Below are 22,186 nucleotides of genomic sequence, written 5' to 3' on the forward strand. Positions count from 1 at the left end.
AATGTGCAGGGTGTTGAAGGAGGGCAGCAGCAGACTACTAAGAGAATCTCCTTAACCCCTTAAGGAACCAGGAGAAGAATGCTCGTCCTAAATCGCCGGCACTTAGCGCTCGATGACGAGTGTTCTCGTCCTGAAGTCATTCCTCCCCCCGTGTGCGGTCCCGCGATCAGCGGCAGATATCCAGCTGTTACTGACAGCCGGATCCCTGCTGCATCCGCCAGCATTGACGATAACGCTGATGCCAGTGGATTAACCCCTCATATGCCGCGGCACATGGGGGGTTTGCGCTCCCTCACCTCATCCATCGGTCCCCGCACTGCTGTGGCGGGGACTCGATGGTTGCCATGGCAGCCCCAAGCCAAGCATGTACGGAGGCCTAAGAGGCCCAGCCCCAAGGCTGGGTCTCCTAAGCAACTGTTAGCTTCTTACAGTGTAAGACACTAACAGTTAAATACAGCACAATACAGATGTATCATGCTGCATTGAAACAGGGATCAGACCCTGTAATGTTGAAGTCTCAGAGTGGGACAAATGATAAAGTGAAAAAAAAAAGTTAATAAAATTAAAGTTTACATTTTTTTTTTAAGTTTCAAGTAAAAAAAAAAAGAAGCGTCCTTTTCCAAAAATAAAGTAAAAAACATTGTAAAAAATAGGGAAAAGACATATAGAAATATTAGGTATCATCTCGTCCGTATCAACCAGCCCTATAAACATATCACATGACCTAACCCCTTAGATGAACACCGTAATAAAAAAAAACTGTGCTAAATAAACAATTTTTTGTCACCTTACATCATAAAAAGTACAACAGCAAGCGATCAAAAAGGTGTACGCCAACCAAAATAGTACCAATCTAACCATCACCTTATCCCGCAAAAAATGAGCCCCTACCTGAGACAATCGCTGAAAAAATTAAATAAATATGGCTCAGAATATGGAGACACTAAAACATGATTTTTTTTGTTTAAAAAATGATATTATTGTGTAAAACTTACATAAATAAAAAAAGTATACATATTAGGTATCGCCGCGTCCGTATCGACCGGCTCTATAAAAATATATGACATGACCTAACCCCTCAGGTGAACACTGTAAAAAGATAAAAATAAAAATGGTGTAAAAAAAAAGCAATTTTTTGTCATTAAACATCACAAAAAGTGTAATAGCAAGCGATCAAAAAGTCATAATAAAAGGACAGCATGCCCTAGGCCAGAATCAGTGTTTTGCTTTTTTTTTTATAAAACCGATTTTAAAATGGGTATTAGAAGTCGGCTTCGGTACTGACTGGTACCTTGGTTCTCACTCCTTTATTCCTGGAGAACTACAAAAGCAAGTGCAGCCATTATAGAAAGTTACTTCCTCCTTGCTCCCCATTATTAGTTCTCTACCTAACAGTGGTGGTTCAAATTGTCATTCTCGACCTGGATAACATTAGTTGTTTTCATTTAATCAGTTTGCTGGGATTCCAATCATCTGAACATATCTGAAATAGACCAGTAAAGAAACATCAGCACTGATATTCCTGGCAGATTTCTATATACGTTATATAATTCTGACCAATGAGGAACACAGAAGATCTGCCATATTTTCCAGGGATACAGATACAAATATAAATGACTAATTACATGAATATATCAGCAGTATCAGAGTATGACTAACAGGATAGAAATTTTAAAGGAAAAATCCATTACAGATTTGCCACAGAATTACCAGCAAAAGCCATGGCAAAATCTATATGTCTACCATGGATTGAGTTGGAAAGCAGATTTGCCTTGGATTTTACCCTATTCATTGCAAAGGGTCAAATCTGCATTGCAAATCTGTAAAGTAAGATGACATGCTATTGATTTGAATCCTCAATGTACAGGGTGGGCCATTTATATGGATACACCTTAAAAAAATGGGAATGGTTGATGATATTAACTTCCTGTTTGTGGCACATTAGTATGTGTGAGGGAAGAAACTTTTCAAGATGGGTGGTGACCATGGCGGCCATTTTGAAGTCGGTCTTTTGAATCCAACTTTTGTTTTTTCAATAGGAAGAGGGTCATGTGACACATCAAACTTATTGAGAATTTCACAAGAAAAACGTAACTTTATTCTTTCAAGAGTTATTTACAAGTACTGACCACTTATAAAATGTGTTCAATGTGCTGACCATTGTGTTGGATTGTCAATGCAACCCTCTTCTCCCACTCTTCACACACTGATAGCAACACAGCAGGAGAAATGCTAGCTTCCAGTATCCGTAGTTTCAGGTGCTGCACATCTCGTATCTTCACAGCATATGCTGTCAGAAATTCCCAATAAGTTTGATTTGTCACATGATCCTCTTCTTATTGAAAAAACAAAAGTTGGATTCAAAATGGCCGACTTCAAAATGGCCACCATGGTCACCACCCATCTTGAAAAGTTTCCCCCCTCACATATACTAATGTGCCACAAAGAGGAAGTTAATATCACCAACCATTCCCATTTTATTAAGGTGTATGCATATAAATGGCCCACCCTGTAGATCAATTTCCATATGGGTTTGTTGTGTGAATGAGATTTGTTAAAATCTCATTCACTTTGCTGCTACTGTTAAGCACTTTAGATTGAAAACATTCCTTTTAAACTACAGGAGTACAATATTAAGATGTAAATAATATTTTTGCACTGTGTTAGTGTAACGGGGAGCCAGCGACACGCTCTATCCCTGCAGTGCCGCCAGCATCCCATTCGTATGGAGGAGCGAGAATGCGGCCGGCTTCACCATCTCTATGGTAAGAAGGGGGCGGAGAGGACTCGGCCGCGCACGCCTCTTCAGCGTGACCGGTGTCCTTCGTCCCCTAGACAACGGGCAGGGGAAGAACTGAGCGCCAATGTCAATGAGTCGGCACTCAAGTGTATTGATGTGCTGGATATGGGTCACAAGATGCTGGCCATGTCACAAAGGTTTTGGGGTGAGATGGACCGCAAAGTGAAGGCAAAAGGGCCAACAAGTGCTAAGCATCTCTAGGAACTCCTTCAAGACTGTTGGAAGACCATTTCAGGTGACTACCTCTTGAAGCTCATCAAGAGAATGCCAAGAGTGTGCAAAGCAGTAATCAAAGCAAAAGGTGGCTACTTTGAAGAACCTAGAATCTGACATAATTTCAGTTGTTTCACACTATTTTGTTATGTATATAATTCCACATGTGTTAATTCATAGTTTTGATGCCTTCAGTGTGAATCTACAATTTTCATAGTCATGAAAATAAAGAAAACTCTTTGAATGAGAAGGTGTGTCCAAACTTTTGGTCTGTACTGTATATATACAACAGTACCTAAGAATAATGAGGTAAAGGAGACAAGTGATTTAAAGCAGATCAATGCGAGTAGAAGGGTAAACAGTTGAAGCAGTAAATTGTTAAAACAGGAGGTATAGATAAGGTGTGTGGAAATGTTATTGTCTAGTTTCATGTCCCAGTTTTCAGGGCGGCGCAGGACACCACTCTTGAAGTCAGACCAGTGCGACCAGGTGGTCGGTTGGATTGCAGCAGATAATGCTTCCAGTCGCTTAAGTATCACCCTGTCTTCCACCAAGTTTAGACTCAGTAGCCAGGAGTCTGGTCAAGACAATTCTCACCCTGATCCTACTTCCTCCCACCATGTACAGTCTGGCCAAACAAGTGATCCCACACTCGGATATTCCCAGGACCTCTTTTCATCGCCATTACTTGATTTGGCCCTCTCAACAAGCACACTTGAAGAGGGACATGAGATCTTGTGCCCTGATTCCCAACCTATTGAGCATCCATAGTCACAAGAAAATGATGGTGGGGAATGGCAATTAGTGTTTAATGAGGTGGATGATGATGAGACACAGTTGCCAATAAGTCAACGGCAATTACTGTCTCAAGAGGTTGATGAAGAGGATGAGACACAGTTGTCAATCACTGAGGTTGTGGTTAGGTCAACAAATTAGGAGGATTGACCCAACCTGGGAAGGTGGAAATCTGAGCGAGGACAGCAGTACAAAGGAAGGGGGGGGATCTGCAACACCGCAACAGGCTGGAAGAGGCATTGGGGTGGCAAAAGGGAGAAGGCGGGCCACAACAAAAAGGCCAGCAACTGTTTCCCGTAGCACCCCCTTGCAGAAATATTCCTTGCCAAGGAGTAGATGTTCCTCAGTATGCCGCTTTTTTTTTTTAGCAAAGTGCTGATGAAAAAAAAAAGTAGTTTTCAACTCCAGGAGAAGTATAAAGTGGGATCAGCATGCATGTGAGTACTTGCATCCCTGGATCCGATGAAAGCTGTAATGGCACCGGATGGGGTTAAAAGCAGAGTGTGCTTGGCGTGCGTGCTGTACCTGCGCTCCCTGGACTTTATGTGGCTGTCATGGCCCATAAAAGGTAGGAACTAGTGTTAGGGACCACTCATGAAGGCGACCTTGACGTGGTGAGTGGCTTATTACGCTTTGGCCAAAATGTACACCAATGCCTTATTCAACATCCAGCATAAAGGCAGGGCAGAGTGCTGGTTGCAGTGTGCAATTGCATTTTGTGTTTTTACATTTATATCTCTATTTCGCCACAGCAATCTGCACCTGCTAGGGGTTGTGCGGGCTGAAATTTTCCATATTTTTCTCTTTGTAGTACGTATTGGAGGCGTGGCGATCTCCAAGCAGTCAAGCACACCTGTCCAGTTAATCTGCCCCCTGGAGGCTGGTTTTAAAGTCAGTATAAAACTGAGTCTGCTTATACAGCACCTACCAGTAGCCATTAGGCTCCAGGAGAAGTATAAAGTGGGCTCAGCATGCATGTGAGTACTTGCATCCCTGGATCCGATGAAAGCTGTAATGGCACCGGACGGGGTTAAAAGCAGAGTGTGCTTGGCGTGCATGCTGTACCTGCGCTCCCTGGACTTTATGTGGCTGTCATGGCCCATAAAAGGTAGGAACTAGTGTTAGGGACCACTCATGAAGGCGACCTTGATGTGGTGAGTGGCTTATTACGCTTTGGCCAAAATGTACACCAATGCCTTATTCAACATCCAGCATAAAGGCAGGGCAGAGTGCTGGTTGCAGTGTGCGATTGCATTTTGTGTTTTTACATTTAGTTTTCAACTTGTGCCATACGAAAATGAGTTGGGGTGTGAACACTAGCAACCTCACCACCAGCATGATCCGCCACATGGCATCCAAGCACTGTAATAAGTAGGACGAACGCCTGGGTCCACAATCTATGTCTGCGGTTCACACTACTGCCTCCTCTTCCCCTATGTTACGTGCTGACCAATCCCCTATCAAAGGCACAGGCCCGGATGCACCTGGAACTTTGCAAGTACCATCAGCGACCACATCCATTTCCGTGTCCCAACGCAGCGTCAAAATGTCCTTACCCCAGGCTTTTGAACGCAAATTAAAATACCCAGCCAACCACTCACAGGCCATAGCACTAAATGTGCAGCTTTCCAAATTACTGGCCCTGGAAATGTTGCCATTTAGGCTTGTGGACACTGAGGCCTTCTGCAGCCTGATGTCGGCGGCCGTCCCGCGTTACGCAGTCCCCAGCCGCCACTATTTTTCAAGGTGTGCCATGCCCGCCTTACACCAACATGTGTCCCGTAACATAACATGTGCCCTGACCAACGCAGTGACTGGGAAGGTCCACTTAACCATGGACACATGGACAATTGCATTCGGCCACGGACGCTACGTCTCCCTGACGGCACACTAGGTGAATGTGGAGGCCGGGAGCGAGTCATACCCTGGGATGGCAAAGGTGCTACCGACTCCAAGAATTGCGGGCCCTACGTCGATAAGGGTTTCCGCCACCACCTACATTAGTGGCTCCAAACCCCACTTCTCCTCCTCCTCCACTTCCACCTCTTTATCCGCTTTCAGCACCACTCAGTCATCAGTCGGAAGCTCGAAGCAGTGTACCAATGCAGTGGGGAAGCGGCAACAGGCAATGCTTAAGCTGATATGCTTAGGGAGCAAACAGCACACCATCGCAGAGCTATGTCAGGTGATAAGAGACCAGACTGAGCTGTGGCTCTCAACACTCAACCTACAACTAGGCATGGTTGTGTCTGACAATGGCCGTAACTTGGTGGCGGCTTTAGAGCTCAGCAAGCTCACGCACATCCCATGCCTATCCCACGTGTATAAACTTGTGGTTCAGCGGTTTCTCAAAACCTACCCCAATTTTCCTGAGCTACTGGTGAAGGTGCGCCAGGTGTGTGCACATTTCCCCAAGTCATCAACTGCTTCAGCCGGTCTGTCAATGCTGCAGCAGCCCATGAAATTTCCAGCTCTCCGGCTGTTGTGCGACGTGAGCACGCACTGGAACTCCACATTCCACATGTATGCCAGGTTTTGTGAGCAGCAGAGGGCCGTAGTGGAATACCAGCTGCAACATGGTTGTCACCTTCCACTATTCACAAGCGAGGAGTAAGCATGGATGTCTGACCTCTGCGAGGTTTTAACTTTGAGGAATCAACACAGATGGTAAACGGCGATAACGCTATTATCAGCATAACCATCCCACTTCTGTGTCTACTCAAACACTCACTGCTCACAATTAAGGACAAGGCTTTGCATGTGGTAGAGGTGTAAATGGGGGAAGACATTGCACAGGGTGATAGCCAGACCACCCTCAGTTCAAACTTCTCATCTCTCATTCCTCTGGTGGAGAGGATAAGCAAAATGGTGCAATACCTGAAGATCCTTGTTGAAAAATTGCTCAAAAAATTTCCATGTTACAATGCTGGTGGTAGAGTCAGTAGTTCCTTGGCCAACCGAGGAGGGGAGACAATGGGAACACACAGCAGTTCCAACAGATACAGGGCAACACTGTCCAAAGCCTGGGACAGTTTCATGACACCCCGCCAGCACCCTCACCCTGATGCGTGGCCTAGTGTCACAAGGAGGGAAACATTTGGGAAGATGGTGAAGCAAAACATAGCAGATCATGTCAGCGTCCTCAATGATCCCTCAGTGCCTTACAACTACTTGGTGTCCAAGCTGGCTCTTGCTCCAAATGTTTTTGAGGGTCACCAGCAGGCCATCAATCATAATTTTTCAAAGCTGTGTATGATTCCCTCCTTACTGTGTAAGAAAGGGTGTATTGTAGTGCCGGTTCCTTGTAATTTTTGGCAGCCCTTTCACTTAGTGCATAGGCTTTATGAGTGTAGGAGTCCGACTACCTGAACATTTGAACCACAATGTGAATGAGGCCCTCCTTTATGTGATATACAGGTTGTATCAGAGTGCCTCTTCCTTGTAATTTGTGGCAGCACTTGCACTTTATATACAAGTAAGTATACAAGAAAGAATTTTTCCTAACAATTTTTCATTTAAAATCTATTTTATCTTTGGTTTTTTGCGTATTATTGTCAGTCTATAAAAGTGGCGTACTACTCGGACAACATAGTATCCAGCAGCGACCTAGGAGTCCAAGATGCAGCCAGACATCCTCCCCATGCTGTTCCCGAACCATTTTGGTGGTGTTTCCATCAATTCCTGACCTTTTCCTATGAACAAGGCACCCTCCCTTCTTCAGAGCAGGAGGTGCCTGGTTTAATGCTCGGGTTCTCCCATCGACTTCCATTATACTCGGGTGCTCGATAGAGCACCCGGGCATCCCGATGTGTTCGGCCAGAGTCCCTAAGCACTATGGTGCTTGATCAACACTATTAGTTATTAAAAGATGTCAGCTACTGTAAAATCTCTTTTTTTATATCAATATTACATGGGAATTTATACAAAATAGAGGTCCTTCCCTGCCAAGGATCAGTTATAATGTAATGGACACCATAGTTAATATATTGCTATAATTTTATGTTTTAATATAAATTGGAACATTTTCTTACTAGTGGTAACATGATAATGATGAAGCCCTTAGATAGAAATGGCCAACTCAAATTTGCATTTGAATAATGGTACATTTATGACTAACTAGACTTTAATAACCAGTTTACTGCCAGGGGGCTATCAATGCAGTCAATAAGCTCTAATGCCACAGCAATTGGTTGTGCTGATCATGCTTTTCCATTAATTTAATGTTGACTTCATTTCACTGTGCCCCTAAGCAATGATACAGTGCTTGCTTATGCATTATGCACACTGGTATTTATTCCCAGGTATTACTTAGTGTCTCCTATAACATCAATTTTTAGCATTCTGCAATTATAGCAGGTAACCATTTGTAACCTTTTTCTAATTTATGATCGACTACCTATCTATCTATGGAAACAATTCTGCAGCACTCCCAAGAGGTGTAGTGATGTTGTTTGTTCACCCCTGCATTGGTGAATAAAGGGCATCATTACCAAACCTCTTGGGAGTGCTGCAGTCATTTTTGCCTATATTTTTAAACGATTGTCACATTTACAACTGCTGACACACTGCACACATTTGAATACTACAGTGCTGCTTACATCTCTATCTATACATATCTGTATATGTCATGTATGTATGGTTTTATTTGTGCACATAAACTATATAAGCTAAAGTATTGGGACACCTACATATTACTTCTACAGGAGTTTTTATGACTTCCCATTGGAGTGTGTCTTTGGGAATTTTTGCCCATTCATCCACAAGAACATTTGTGAGGTCAGACACTGATGTTAAATTAGAGGGCCTGATTCACAGTCTTCGTTCAAGTCAACCCAAAAGGTGCTTGATGGCTCTGTGTGGGCCAGTTAAGTTCTTTCACGTTAAACTCACCAAGCCATGCCATTATGGACCTTCCTTTGTGCACTGATGCACAGTTATGCTAGAACAGAAAAGGGACTTCTCTAAACTGTTCCCACAAGGTTGGAAGCATACAATTGTCCAAATTGTTTTGGTAGGCTGAAGCATTAAGACTTTTTTACTGGAAGTCGGAGGCTTGGGCCAACCACTGAAAAACAAGCAGATACCAGTACCCATCCTGCACCAAGCCTTACAGTTAGCACTATGCCGTCAGGCAGGTAGTGTAACCCAGATTCATCCATGTGATCTGTCATTTCACACAACACTTTTCTACTGCTCCAGAGTCCAGTGGCAGCATGCTTTACACCACTCCATCTGATGCTTGTCCTTATGCTTGGTGATGCAAAGCTTGCATACAGCTGCTCAGTTCTGGAAATCCATGCCATCATGCTCCTGGCACTTACTGTGTGCACTGTAAGCGTTTTTCTGCATACACATTAAGTGTATATCAGTAATTTGATATGATCAATACCTAGAGATGAGCGAATTTCTCAAAAATTTGATTAGGACGGTTCACCGAATTTACCAAAAAAGGTTTGATGCATATTTATTTGTGATGAATCGCATTAAAAAACAGCTATTTCCTGGCTGCAGAGAGCCTGCATAGGGGTGTAGAACACTGTGCCTTGCAGTAACACGCATAGGGAATGTGCTGTGGTAGTGAAACAATACTGTGAGTCAGTATGACATGCAGATGACAGGTGTCGCTCTTAAAATCACTTCACACTTCACTTATTTTATCAGTTATGGGGCCAAAATGGATGTACTTACATATGAACTAAATACACCCCAAAACTGTTTGTAACAGAATGCATTATCGGCCAAGAATCAAGGAGGAATGGATGTAGTTATATAGAAAATAAATATACCTCAAAACAGTTTGTAACAGAACGAAATATCACTCCAGAAACAAGGAGGAATGGAAGTAAATATATGTAATATAAATACACCCCAAAACTGTTTGTATCCGATTGCAATTTCACCCCAGAATCAATGAGGAAAGGATGTACTTATATATCAAATAATACACCCCAAAACTGATTGTATCAGACTGCAATTTCACTCCAGAACCAAGCAGGAATGGAAGTACTTATATTTAAAATAATACACCCCAAAACTATTTGTAACAGAACCCAATATCACCCCAGAATCAAGGAGGAATGGATGTACTTATATGTAAAATAAATACACCCCAAAACTATATCAGACTGCAATTTCACCATAGAATCAAAATAGAATGGATGTACTTATTTAGAAAATAAAAAATAAAAAAACTGTTTGTATCAGACTGCTATTTCACCCCAGAATCAAGGAGGCCTGGATATATCAACTAAATATCAACTAAATCAAGTAACCCCAATTAGTGTAGCAAGGTGTAACAGAATAGCTTCTATTACCCAGGCTATACACTGTGCAATCCGTCCCTGTTCTCTCTCTACAGTGTGATAATGCCTCCCTATCTTTCCTTACATTATAAATAAACTTTCCCTGAACTGCTGCTTTTATTTATTTATTAATAGATTCTTTCCTAAACACTGTCCCTAGCGCCTGCCACGTCTCACTCTGCACTAAGTTCACTGTAAAATGGTGGAGACCAAGCAGGCTGGGACTTTTTATAGGGCTGTGACATCACAGGGGCTGACTATCTGCTGATTGGCTGACTGGCTGCATGCATGGCATTGTTGGTGATCCTTATTCCCAGGCTTCTTACTTCCTCATTCTAACATGTGCAGCAGACATTTTAGAAAAAAAATTGATTCATTGCCAAAACTACATTTTTATGCCCGTGTTAGTGAACACGTTTCTGCATCAGACCGTGTATTTCAAATACATTGTACTGCAAAAATGTAATTATAATACCCATTATTAAATGCATTACTGCATCATACGATGTAGTTAAACTGCATTTACTGCAAAAATGGCATTTTTACCCGTGTTAGTAAACGCAATACTGCATCATATCATGCAGTTCAAATACATTTTACTGCAGAAATTGCATTGTTATAGCCAAGTTAGTGAACAAATTACAATATCATACCATTTAGTTCAAAGATATTTACTGCAAAAATTGCATTCTTATACCCATGTTAGTAAATGCATTACTGCAATAGACTGTGCAGTTCAAACACAGTTTTAGTAATCGTCAATACCAGTGTGCAGCCTGTTTATAGAAGGGAAGGGGCATTTAATTGCACCTTTGCCTTTAAATTACAGAAAAAATACACTTGTATTTTTACTAGAACCATTTAATAATCTGTGTACCAAAGCCATGACTTTTCATAAATAGGCCTCATAATAAAAAGTCTGGAAAATGGAAGAGTGTAAAACAAAAGACCAATGTCTCACAATCTAAGAGTCAAAATGTGGATAGTAGCAGCAGTAGTAGCATCAGTCATCTGGTCAGTAGTAGGCCACAGTTCTCCATGACTTCTGATAGCTGCCACATTATTATTGAAGACAAAGAGAAGGATGAGATTGTGGATTGGAAGCTCGCCCCTCTCAATCATAACTGGATGGTGTGGATGTATCCTGTGTGTCTGACACTGTACCTCAGAGTCAGGGGTCACAGCATTTCTTCTCCTCCTTACAACCCCAAATAATTATTTTAGTTGTATCCTCTCTAGCTTCACTGTCCCCTCCTAGTGAGGCACCTTCTTTTTTCCTAAGAAGAGGCAAAAAAACATCCATGTGCTGTGGAAGATATTCAATATAATCTCCCAGTTGATGACTTGTATGAGCATAGTCAGTGTTTGGACTGACATGAAGAGGAGGTTGAGGTGGAGGCAGTGTACCTTATACATAGCTATGTTGGTGGTGGTGGTTTTAGTAGTGGCACTTGTAGTGGTGATGGCATTTGGGCCAGTGGTATTGACAGTGTGACTTGGGGCAAGTAGTTGTGAAGGTGCAAATGAGCCCACAATGACATATCACAGTTTAATAAGCAACGGTAAAGGTAGCTCATCAGAGACGCCTGTAACATACTCAGTAGTGTTGAGCGTGAATATTCGAATCGCGAATTTTAATTGCGAATATCTCCACTTAGAGAATTAGTGAATATTTAGAATATAGTGCTATATATTCGTTTTTACGAATAGTGTTGAATATTCTAATCGCAAATTTATCGCAAATATATTACATTGACAACACTGGCCATGATGAGCAATCATCTCAGTGGTGGGGGGGTGAAGCCAGAATGAACTTCCTAGGGCTCGCTGGTGGGAATGGAAAGCTTTATGCTTGCTTGCTTGCTAATGTAATGACAGGTGTATCCTTACCATTATGCAATCTAGTGATTACTGATTACTGTATACTGCAGTGCGGCAACTTTAATGCACCTTTATGCAGGGGCTGTTGCTGGTATGGGGTTTGGCTGGATAGGTGGGGGCACAATATGCTGGCATACCCACTTCTACAACCCCATCACTCTTCTGCCCTACAGGTGGGAGCCCTTCTTCTGCCATCTGCTTTTCCTCCTTTTCCACATCATCTCATATTGATGAGAATATGTCAGGAACATCCAGCCCCTCCTATCTCTACATCTTGCTGACTTTACTAGGAAGTAAAGCCAGAAAAAGATGAAGATGGTCATCATAAGGCCTGGCCCCCCTATAGGGGTTCAGACTAGATGATATTGGCTGGTACGCTGGGCACTGGAATAATAAAAGCTTATTGGTATTGAATTCTTATATTAGTCATTTTTACAGGGCTGTGACATCATATAAAATCATTTTTATAGGGCTGTGACATCACAGGGAATGCTATCTGAGGATTTGTTGGTTGCACAGCATTATGGGTGATCTTGTGTTCCTGGGCTTGTCTCTTCTACACTTACTTTCGCTTTGTAAGACGTGCAACCCCCATTTTAGGAAAAGCTGATTTGTTACCACAAATCACTAGGAAATTTGATTTGTTGCAAATTAATGTTTTTCTAAACTTCAGACCGAATTCTGCTTCAAATGCTTTGCTTCGCTCAACACTAGTCTATCTTTTTTTTTTAAACTGCTACTTTGTATAAAATGTTTTATGTTATTCAACCTGAAACCTCTTTGAAATCCCTGCCACTAGGACCCTGGGCAAAAATTTACTTGGGCCCTCTGGATCCCGCCTTCCCACACCTTAGCAGGCAATCATGCCCCCCACCACAACACAAACAAAAAAAATCCACACACCTGGTACAGTACAGTGAATGATTGTAAATACTTCCAGTTCTGAAGACTCTAGCGGCTCAGGATCAGTGCTCTGGGCTCAGGCTGGAAGTGGGCACCGCTCTGCAGGAATGAGACCAGGGCTCGGCTCACCCTAGTGTTACAGTGCACCCCAACACCCCACAGTATGCAGTATAGCACCCTATAGTATACAGCACCACACAGCATGCAATATAGCACCCCACACTATACAGTACCCCACAGTATATAGTAGAGCAGTATAGCAGCCCACAGTATACAGCACCCCACAGTATACAACACCTCACAGTATACAGTAGAGCTATATAGCACCTCATCGGATACAGCACCCCAAACTATACACAATACAGCCCCCCACACTATACAGTACAGCAGTATTGCACTCCACACTATACAGTAATAACGCATCTATGGTCTATTCAGACCCTAAATTCCCTATAGGGGTCCCTAACTGAAAATAAAAATATTTCTTTATTAGTTATTATTTTAAAATAGATGAACCAAACTATATGAACTATAGAAAACTATTAAAATTATCAGTGTCTGATGGAGGGTACAATTGGAGTGTATAAATGTATTTGCCTTTGTCACATGTAGCCACTATGGAGTGCAGTGCCTCCCATTCATTTATATGGGGTATAGCTACACTTACAAGCCTCTGCTGTTACTTTGTTTGTGCATTCATACAATGTGATGGCAGATTGGGCGCTCCTATTAAAGGGTTTCTACCACTTCGTTTTCACATATTTAGCTGTCAGACACTAGCGATCCGCTAGTGTCTGCTCTGCCCAACCATCCTAATATAATTGCTTTTGGGGCAGCCGTTTTGCTAAAAAAAGAACTTTTATTAATATGCTAATGAGCCTCTAGGTGCTATGGGGGCGTCATTAGCACCTAGAGGCTCCGTCTACCTTCAGAAACTGCCGCCACCCAGCACGTCCCTCCAGCCCGCCCATCTCCTCCTGAATGCGATCCTCCTTGTGAGCGTATGTATTCTGCGCATGCGCAGTGAATGTCTGACCGCTTCCTTGCTGAGACATCTCCACTGCGCCTGCGCGATGACGCCATAGTGCTCCGAGGAACAGGCGCAGTGGAGATGTCTGAGCAGGGAAGCTGTCAGACATTCTATGCGCATGCGCCGAATACAGGCGCTCACAAGGAGGATCGCATTCAGGAGGAGATGGGCGGGCTGGAGGGACGCGCTGGGTGGCGGCAGTTTCTGAAGGTAGACGGAGCCTCTAGGTGCTAATGACGCCCCCATAGCACCTAGAGGCTCATTAGCATATTAATAAAAGTTCTTTTTTTAGCAAAACGGCTGCCCCAAAAGCAATTATATTAGGATGGCTGGGCAGAGCAGACACTAGCGGATCGCTAGTGTCTGACAGCTAAATATGTGAAACCGAAGTGGTAGAAACCCTTTAAGATCCTTTTATCGTTCGGCCTTTATATTCAGGCTGGACAACAGTGAAACAATGTTGCTAGGTTTGTGTGTACTTTTGAAGCTGCCACTAGTCTGCTCAATTCACTTGTCTCTAGGCTACACTCTACACTTTTGTGCTACTGACTGCTCTATTTCATCCATAGAAGTCACTGTTCGCGCTAAACCGCTCATGTGGCATGCTCAATTCCACTCCTCAATGTCTGGTGCTGTCTCTGCAGCGTACTCTTTTATTACTAGTCCCTAACATTTCAGGCACTGTTTAAAATACAGGACGTCATACCACCCCTCCCGACATGTTTCGCCACGCTCGGTGGCTTCGTCAGGGGATGTGGGGTATGTGGACGCCGCGCGCATGTCTCGACCCTCCTAAATAACTTTCTAGGTCCCGCCCACCTATCCCAAGTTTCCCTACAGCCAATCACTGTGGGCGCTCCGGTAAGGTCCTCAAGTCAAAGCACATGATGTCTCTCTGACGCACAACCTGTGCACTATTCTCCTCCCCCTTAGTGACTCACTGCTGACGTCACATTTGTTTCGTCAGATGACTAATGGGGCGGTACCCACCAGGGCAGTACCCGGTAAGGTCCTCAAGTCAAAGCACATGATGTCTCCCTGACGCACATGCTGTGCGCTATTCTCCTCCCCCTTTGTGACTCACTGCTGACGTCACACTTGTTTCGTCAGATGACTAATGGGGCAGTACCCACCAAAGCGAATTAGGTGAGATCGTCACTTCTCTCCACCTTTTGTTCGCCCAACCCCATCTCCTTCTCCTTAATTACACTTTTAACCCATCCATGTCCCTCACTGACATACTATATTTAATGCATGCCACCTTACTATATACACCATTAGGTGCAGAATTAGTCTGCAATTTACATTCTGTATGAGGGGGACGGACAAGCAGCGTTTTTGGAGTATGGGGTTTAACACTCTGTCAGTCACAATGGATTAATGTTTTAATATTAATTATATTTTCAATATAACATATGGAGTCCCCACTATTTTTAAGGATATGTCCACAAGGGCTCCACAGACATCTGACCTGTATTTGGACCCATTCTCGGAGCTGCCTATATCAGTTGTCCACCATACTTTATACATGACCAAGAGAGCTCTTTTGCTCTAATTCATATATATCCATCCATGCGTATGATGCTACGGCTGTCTCTTTTAATATGGATTAGGTGGTATTTTGATAATCGGGCCGCAATAATTCCTCAATTAAACTGGGGTCTGAGATGCAATTTTTCCTAGTTTATTGCTTCAATTTTTTATATCACAAATTATTTTAGTTTGCAATCAAGTATGTATATTTCCTTAAATTGTGCTATGTCAGATAAAGGCCGTATATGCGAAACCCTCATTTAGGCCGCCCGGACTCATAGTTTGTAATCTGTGTATCCATCTGGCCTCCTCCTGCAGAAGCTTTATGTCCAAATTCCCACTCCTAGGTCCCAGGGTTTTTCTCTCCAATCCCCAGAACTTAAGGACTTCCAAATTACCACCATGTACATATGTTATATGCCTGTAGAGTGACTTATCTTTACCCGTGTTGATGGTGCTGATGTGACCAGATATTCTACGCCTCAATTCCTGAGTGGTTTTACCCACATATAACTTGGGGCAGTTGCATGATGCAATGTAAATAATGCCACTGCTTCGGCAATTAAAGAACTCTCTGATCACATTAATACGTCCATCCATGGGGTTTTTAAATTGTTTTACTTTAGGTAGGAATTTGCAAAAGGTACAATTCCCACAGGGGAAGGATCCAGTGATACTGGATTTCAGCCAGCTTGTGTTTGTCATTTGTCTTTCAGGTAGGAAGCTATGGACGAGTTTGTCCCTCAGATTTGGTTCTCTCCTATACGTCACACTGGGGTATGATGGTAATACGTCTCGCAGTTGCTCATCACTGGTAAGTACCTGCCAATGTTTCTTAAGAATCTTCATCACCTGTTGGTTGCCACAATCATAAGTTCCTATGCATCTGATCCTTTTGTCTTTTCCTTCTCTCTTCTGATTGGTTTTATATTCCTGAGATAGTAATTCATCCCTATTTGTGCTTTTAGCACGATTGAATGCCTTCTTAAGGCATTTGCGTGGGTAACCCCTGCTCCTAAATCTATTATAGAGCTCATCTGCCTCTTTCTTAAAAGTCTCTTCGGTGGCACAATTCCTTCTGGCTCTCAAATATTGCCCCGTTGGTATTCCTTTTCTTAATGCCACTGGGTGCCAGCTCGTCCAGTGCAGGAGACTGTTTGTAGAGGTAGGTTTTCGAAAGATCTCTGTAAGGATTTGCCCATCTGCATCCTTCTGGATCAACAGGTCCAGGAAGCATATTTGATTTGGATGAATTTCGGAGGTAAAGTGCATTCCAATGTCGTTGTGGTTGAGTCTATCCACAAAGGTGATGAATTCATCCTTCTCCCCCTCCCAGAAAATCAAAACATCGTCGATGAATCGTCCCCAAAATAAAACGTGACTGGTGAATGGTGCCATGTTATCTGTAAAGACTACAGTGTCTTCCCACCACCCCAAAAATAAATTTGCGAATGTCGGTGCACAGGGAGTCCCCATAGCGGTACCCTTCATCTGTTGATAAAAGGTACCGCTACAGAGAAAATAATTGTGAGTTAAAATAAATCTTAATAGTGATAAAATGAAATCATTGTGTTCCTGAAAATTTGTGCTCTTGGTGTCCAGAAAGTGCTTTGTAGCCCGGATGCCCAGTTCATGATCTATATTGCTATAGAGGGCCTCTACGTCTAAGCTTGCCAGGTATGTGGACGAAGATAGGGAAATTCCCCTTATTTTCGTTAGTACGTCAGTGGTGTCTTTAATGTACGAAGGGAGAGATGACACAAAAGGCCTCAATATTTCATCCACATACTCACTGGCAGGTTGGCTTAGGGAGTCGTTACCCGAAACTATCGGGCGTCCCGGTATTGGGTGCTTCCTCTTGTGCACCTTAGGTAGTGCATAAAAGGTAGGAATAGTGGGGCTTTTATTGTATAAGAAATCCAACTCATCCTTGGATATTAAATTATTTACTCTGGCTGTTGTCAAGATCTTTTTAAGATCTGCCAAATATCTCTTGGTTGGATTCTCCAATAAAATATGATAGATTTCTTTATCCCCCCAATAGTTTGTTGACCATGCTCTCATAGTCCTTCCTATTTTGGATGACTTCTATGGATGAAATAGAGCAGTCAGTAGCACAAAAGTGTAGAGTGTAGCCTAGAGACAAGTGAATTGAGCAGACTAGTGGCAGCTTCAAAAGTACACACAAACCTAGCAACATTGTTTCACTGTTGTCCAGCCTGAATATAAAGGCCGAACGATAAAAGGATCTTAATAGGAGCGCCCAATCTGCCATCACATTGTATGAATGCACAAACAAAGTAACAGCAGAGGCTTGTAAGTGCAGCTATACCCCATATAAATGAATGGGAGGCACTGCACTCCATAGTGGCTACATGTGACAAAGGCAAATACATTTATACACTCCAATTGTACCCTCCATCAGACACTGATAATTTTAATAGTTTTCTATAGTTGTTTGGTTCATCTATTTTAATATAATAACTAATAAAGAAATATTTTTATTTTCAGTTAGGGACCCCTACAGGGAATTTAGGGTCTGAATAGACCATAGATGCGTTATTACTAATAATATCCCGAGGGTTCCTAAAAGGGACTTTATTTAATAAACTGTTTAATACAGGGGTTACCCCCCACTTACATTAAGTTCCAACCTTGGAAAATCTATTCCATCTCCAATATTGTGCTATGGCGGGATTTCTAGCCCAAGGCATTAGCAAAGATATATTTAACCTAGAAGCCACACAGGTGTTCTCACAACAGGCAATTCCCTTGAGCAGTACGGACATTGTTACAGGTTTCAAAAATCTCAGTAAGACCTATAAGCAATATTATCGATCCTGGTGGGAAATAGCCAGTCTTGAGACATACTTGAATCAGAAAATAGTGTATAGAGGCCTGAGAAGCACCCTGAGACCTAACGTCCATACTGAGGATCCTGATTACATCAAAGGGTGGGAGGAAATCCAAACAGAGAGCTCTTTGAAGCTCATGAGATTTATGGTTGAGTATGAGAAAAAGTGCCTGGAACGTACAGCAGAGCAATTAAATCAGGAAGTTAAAGAGATACTCACCTTTGGACTACATCCGGATTTTAAAAATCAGGAGTCAAAATTGCAGAAGGATCTGGAAATCCTAAAAGAGGAAATAAAAGAGAGGAAACATCATAAATATATCCGGGACAGGCTGGATTTTGACACCAATCGCGTTTACAGTTGGAGAAATAGGCAAAACAACCCAATTAGACGTGCAAGATATACGGATTACTCAGAATCTGATACATCTGGCACTGAGAGTACAAACAATCAAGACCCTAGAAATAGGGGGGGGGGGGATTAAAAGAAAGGTGCGACACAACAGATTCAGAAATCAGAAAAAAACGGGTAATCCCAAAACAGACACATTAGAATGTGCCCAACCACAAGCAAGTGGTACATCTTCCTTTTTGGGTGGTTTTGCATTTTCCAACCTAAATATGGGGACTCAGAACAAGATAGATCAAGTGGCCTCCGTGAGATCCAAAGTACCTCCTGTTGCATCGACCCCCTTGGAAACCACAGCATTGGTACCCACACATGGAAATACAGGTGGCACAAATGCAGTGGCATCACAAAATCAAGGTCCAATTGCGGCTGGACCATCAAACCTGTATGGTACACCACCTATTGCCCCTCTTTTTTTAGGACAGAGCAATGTCCAACAGAGGGACAGAGAAAAGTGGGGATACAATATGAAGTAGCCCAGAGTGGAAATATTGAATCGACCCAGATTATAAACCTTTCATCACAGAATCTCACAGAAACACAAATTACTGTATTAGAGAAAGGTCTTACGTTCACGCCAGTACCGAATTTTGATAAATTCAACTGGATAAAAGATATCAATTTATTTGCACTGAAAATTGGCATTGCATAAGCAATTCTCAAGCACAAACATAGAAACTGGTAAACTTATCCAGAAAGAGCAGCAAGCTCTAGATATATTGGAGAGTCTATACTTGGAAAGTGAAGGTGCCAGTGTAGAGATCATGCCCCCATTAACGGACCTCAAACCAAGGTCCAAATGGACTCCCCCCTTCTCACAGTTTCAAAAAATTGACACATTTGTGCAGTTGGTATCCCATGACATAAATAAGGTCAGAATAAACAGGGACTTGAGCCCTGGGAACCTAACCAAGGAAGAACTTGAGTCATTGGATGAGTTAAAAACCAACAAAGACATAATAGTGAAACCAAGTGATAAGGGGGGCAACATAGTCATCCAAAATAGGAAGGACTATGAGAGCATGGTCAACAAACTATTGGGGGATAAAGAAATCTATCATATTTTATTGGAGAATCAACCAAGAGATATTTGGCAGATCTTAAAAAGATCTTGACAACAGCCAGAGTAAATAATTTAATATCCAAGGATGAGTTGGATTTCTTATACAATAAAAGCCCCACTATTCCTACCTTTTATGCACTACCTAAGGTGCACAAGAGGAAGCACCCAATACCGGGACGCCCGATAGTTTCGGGTAACGACTCCCTAAGCCAACCTGCCAGTGAGTATGTGGATGAAATATTGAGGCCTTTTGTGTCATCTCTCCCTTCGTACATTAAAGACACCACTGACGTACTAACGAAAATAAGGGGAATTTCCCTATCTTCGTCCACATACCTGGCAAGCTTAGACGTAGAGGCCCTCTATAGCAATATAGATCATGAACTGGGCATCCGGGCTACAAAGCACTTTCTGGACACCAAGAACACAAATTTTCAGGAACACAATGATTTCATTTTATCACTATTAAGATTTATTTTAACTCACAATTATTTTCTCTGTAGCGGTACCTTTTATCAACAGATGAAGGGTACCGCTATGGGGACTCCCTGTGCACCGACATTCGCAAATTTATTTTTGGGGTGGTGGGAAGACACTGTAGTCTTTACAGATAACATGGCACCATTCACCAGTCACGTTTTATTTTGGGGACGATTCATCGACGATGTTTTGATTTTCTGGGAGGGGGAGAAGGATGAATTCATCACCTTTGTGGATAGACTCAACCACAACGACATTGGAATGCACTTTACCTCCGAAATTCATCCAAATCAAATATGCTTCCTGGACCTGTTGATCCAGAAGGATGCAGATGGGCAAATCCTTACAGAGATCTTTCGAAAACCTACCTCTACAAACAGTCTCCTGCACTGGACGAGCTGGCACCCAGTGGCATTAAGAAAAGGAATACCAACGGGGCAATATTTGAGAGCCAGAAGGAATTGTGCCACCGAAGAGACTTTTAAGAAAGAGGCAGATGAGCTCTATAATAGATTTAGGAGCAGGGGTTACCCACGCAAATGCCTTAAGAAGGCATTCAATCGTGCTAAAAGCACAAATAGGGATGAATTACTATCTCAGGAATATAAAACCAATCAGAAGAGAGAAGGAAAAGACAAAAGGATCAGATGCATAGGAACTTATGATTGTGGCAACCAACAGGTGATGAAGATTCTTAAGAAACATTGGCAGGTACTTACCAGTGATGAGCAACTGCGAGACGTATTACCATCATACCCCAGTGTGACGTATAGGAGAGGACCAAATCTGAGGGACAAACTCGTCCATAGCTTCCTACCTGAAAGACAAATGACAAACACAAGCTGGCTGAAATCCAGTATCACTGGATCCTTCCCCTGTGGGAACTGTACCTTTTGCAAATTCCTACCTAAAGTAAAACAATTTAAAAACCCCATGGATGGACGTACTTATGTGATCAGAGAGTTCTTTAATTGCCGAAGCAGTGGCATTATTTACATTGCATCATGCAACTGCCCCAAGTTATATGTGGGTAAAACCACTCAGGAATTGAGGCGTAGAATATCTGGTCACATCAGCACCATCAACACGGGTAAAGATAAGTCACTCTACAGGCATATAACATATGTACATGGTGGTAATTTGGAAGTCCTTAAGTTCTGGGGATTGGAGAGAAAAACCCTGGGACCTAGGAGTGGGAATTTGGACATAAAGCTTCTGCAGGAGGAGGCCAGATGGATACACAGATTACAAACTATGAGTCCGGGCGGCCTAAATGAGGGTTTCTCATATACGGCCTTTATCTGACATAGCACAATTTAAGGAAATATACATACTTGATTGCAAACTAAAATAATTTGTGATATAAAAAAATTGAAGCAATAAACTAGGAAAAATTGCATCTCAGACCCCAGTTTAATTGAGGAATTATTGCGGCCCGATTATCAAAATACCACCTAATCCATATTAAAAGAGACAGCCGTAGCATCATACGCATGGATGGATATATATGAATTAGAGCAAAAGAGCTCTCTTGGTCATATATAAAGTATGGTGGACAACTGATATAGGCAGCTCCGAGAATGGGTCCAAATACAGGTCAGATGTCTGTGGAGCCCTTGTGGACATATCCTTAAAAATAGTGGGGACTCCATATGTTATATTGAAAATATAATTAATATTAAAACATTAATCCATTGTGACTGACAGAGTGTTAAACCCCATACTCCAAAAACGCTGCTTGTCCGTCCCCCTCATACAGAATGTAAATTGCAGACTAATTCTGCACCTAATGGTGTATATAGTAAGGTGGCATGCATTAAATATAGTATGTCAGTGAGGGACATGGATGGGTTAAAAGTGTAATTAAGGAGAAGGAGATGGGGTTGGGCGAACAAAAGGTGGAGAGAAGTGACGATCTCACCT

The 22,186-nt window shown here is 42.5% G+C and overlaps 1 long non-coding RNA gene across 1 annotated transcript in view; it reads right to left on the reverse strand.

Moving 5' to 3' along the window:
• Window positions 1-1,253: 1,253 nt before the first annotated feature.
• Window positions 1,254-22,186, reverse strand: part of LOC122933906 — a 30,072-nt gene continuing 9,139 nt past the window's right edge. Inside the window, exons 3-5 of the long non-coding RNA XR_006388569.1 lie at window positions 20,983-21,080; window positions 18,532-18,592; window positions 1,254-1,483 (exon numbers count right to left, since the gene is read on the reverse strand). This is a non-coding gene — a long non-coding RNA (uncharacterized LOC122933906). The remainder of the gene's footprint in view (window positions 1,484-18,531; window positions 18,593-20,982; window positions 21,081-22,186) is intronic.

The sequence above is a fragment of the Bufo gargarizans genome, chromosome 1 (assembly GCF_014858855.1).
Source record: "Bufo gargarizans isolate SCDJY-AF-19 chromosome 1, ASM1485885v1, whole genome shotgun sequence".
NCBI classification, from domain to species: Eukaryota; Metazoa; Chordata; class Amphibia; order Anura; family Bufonidae; genus Bufo; species Bufo gargarizans.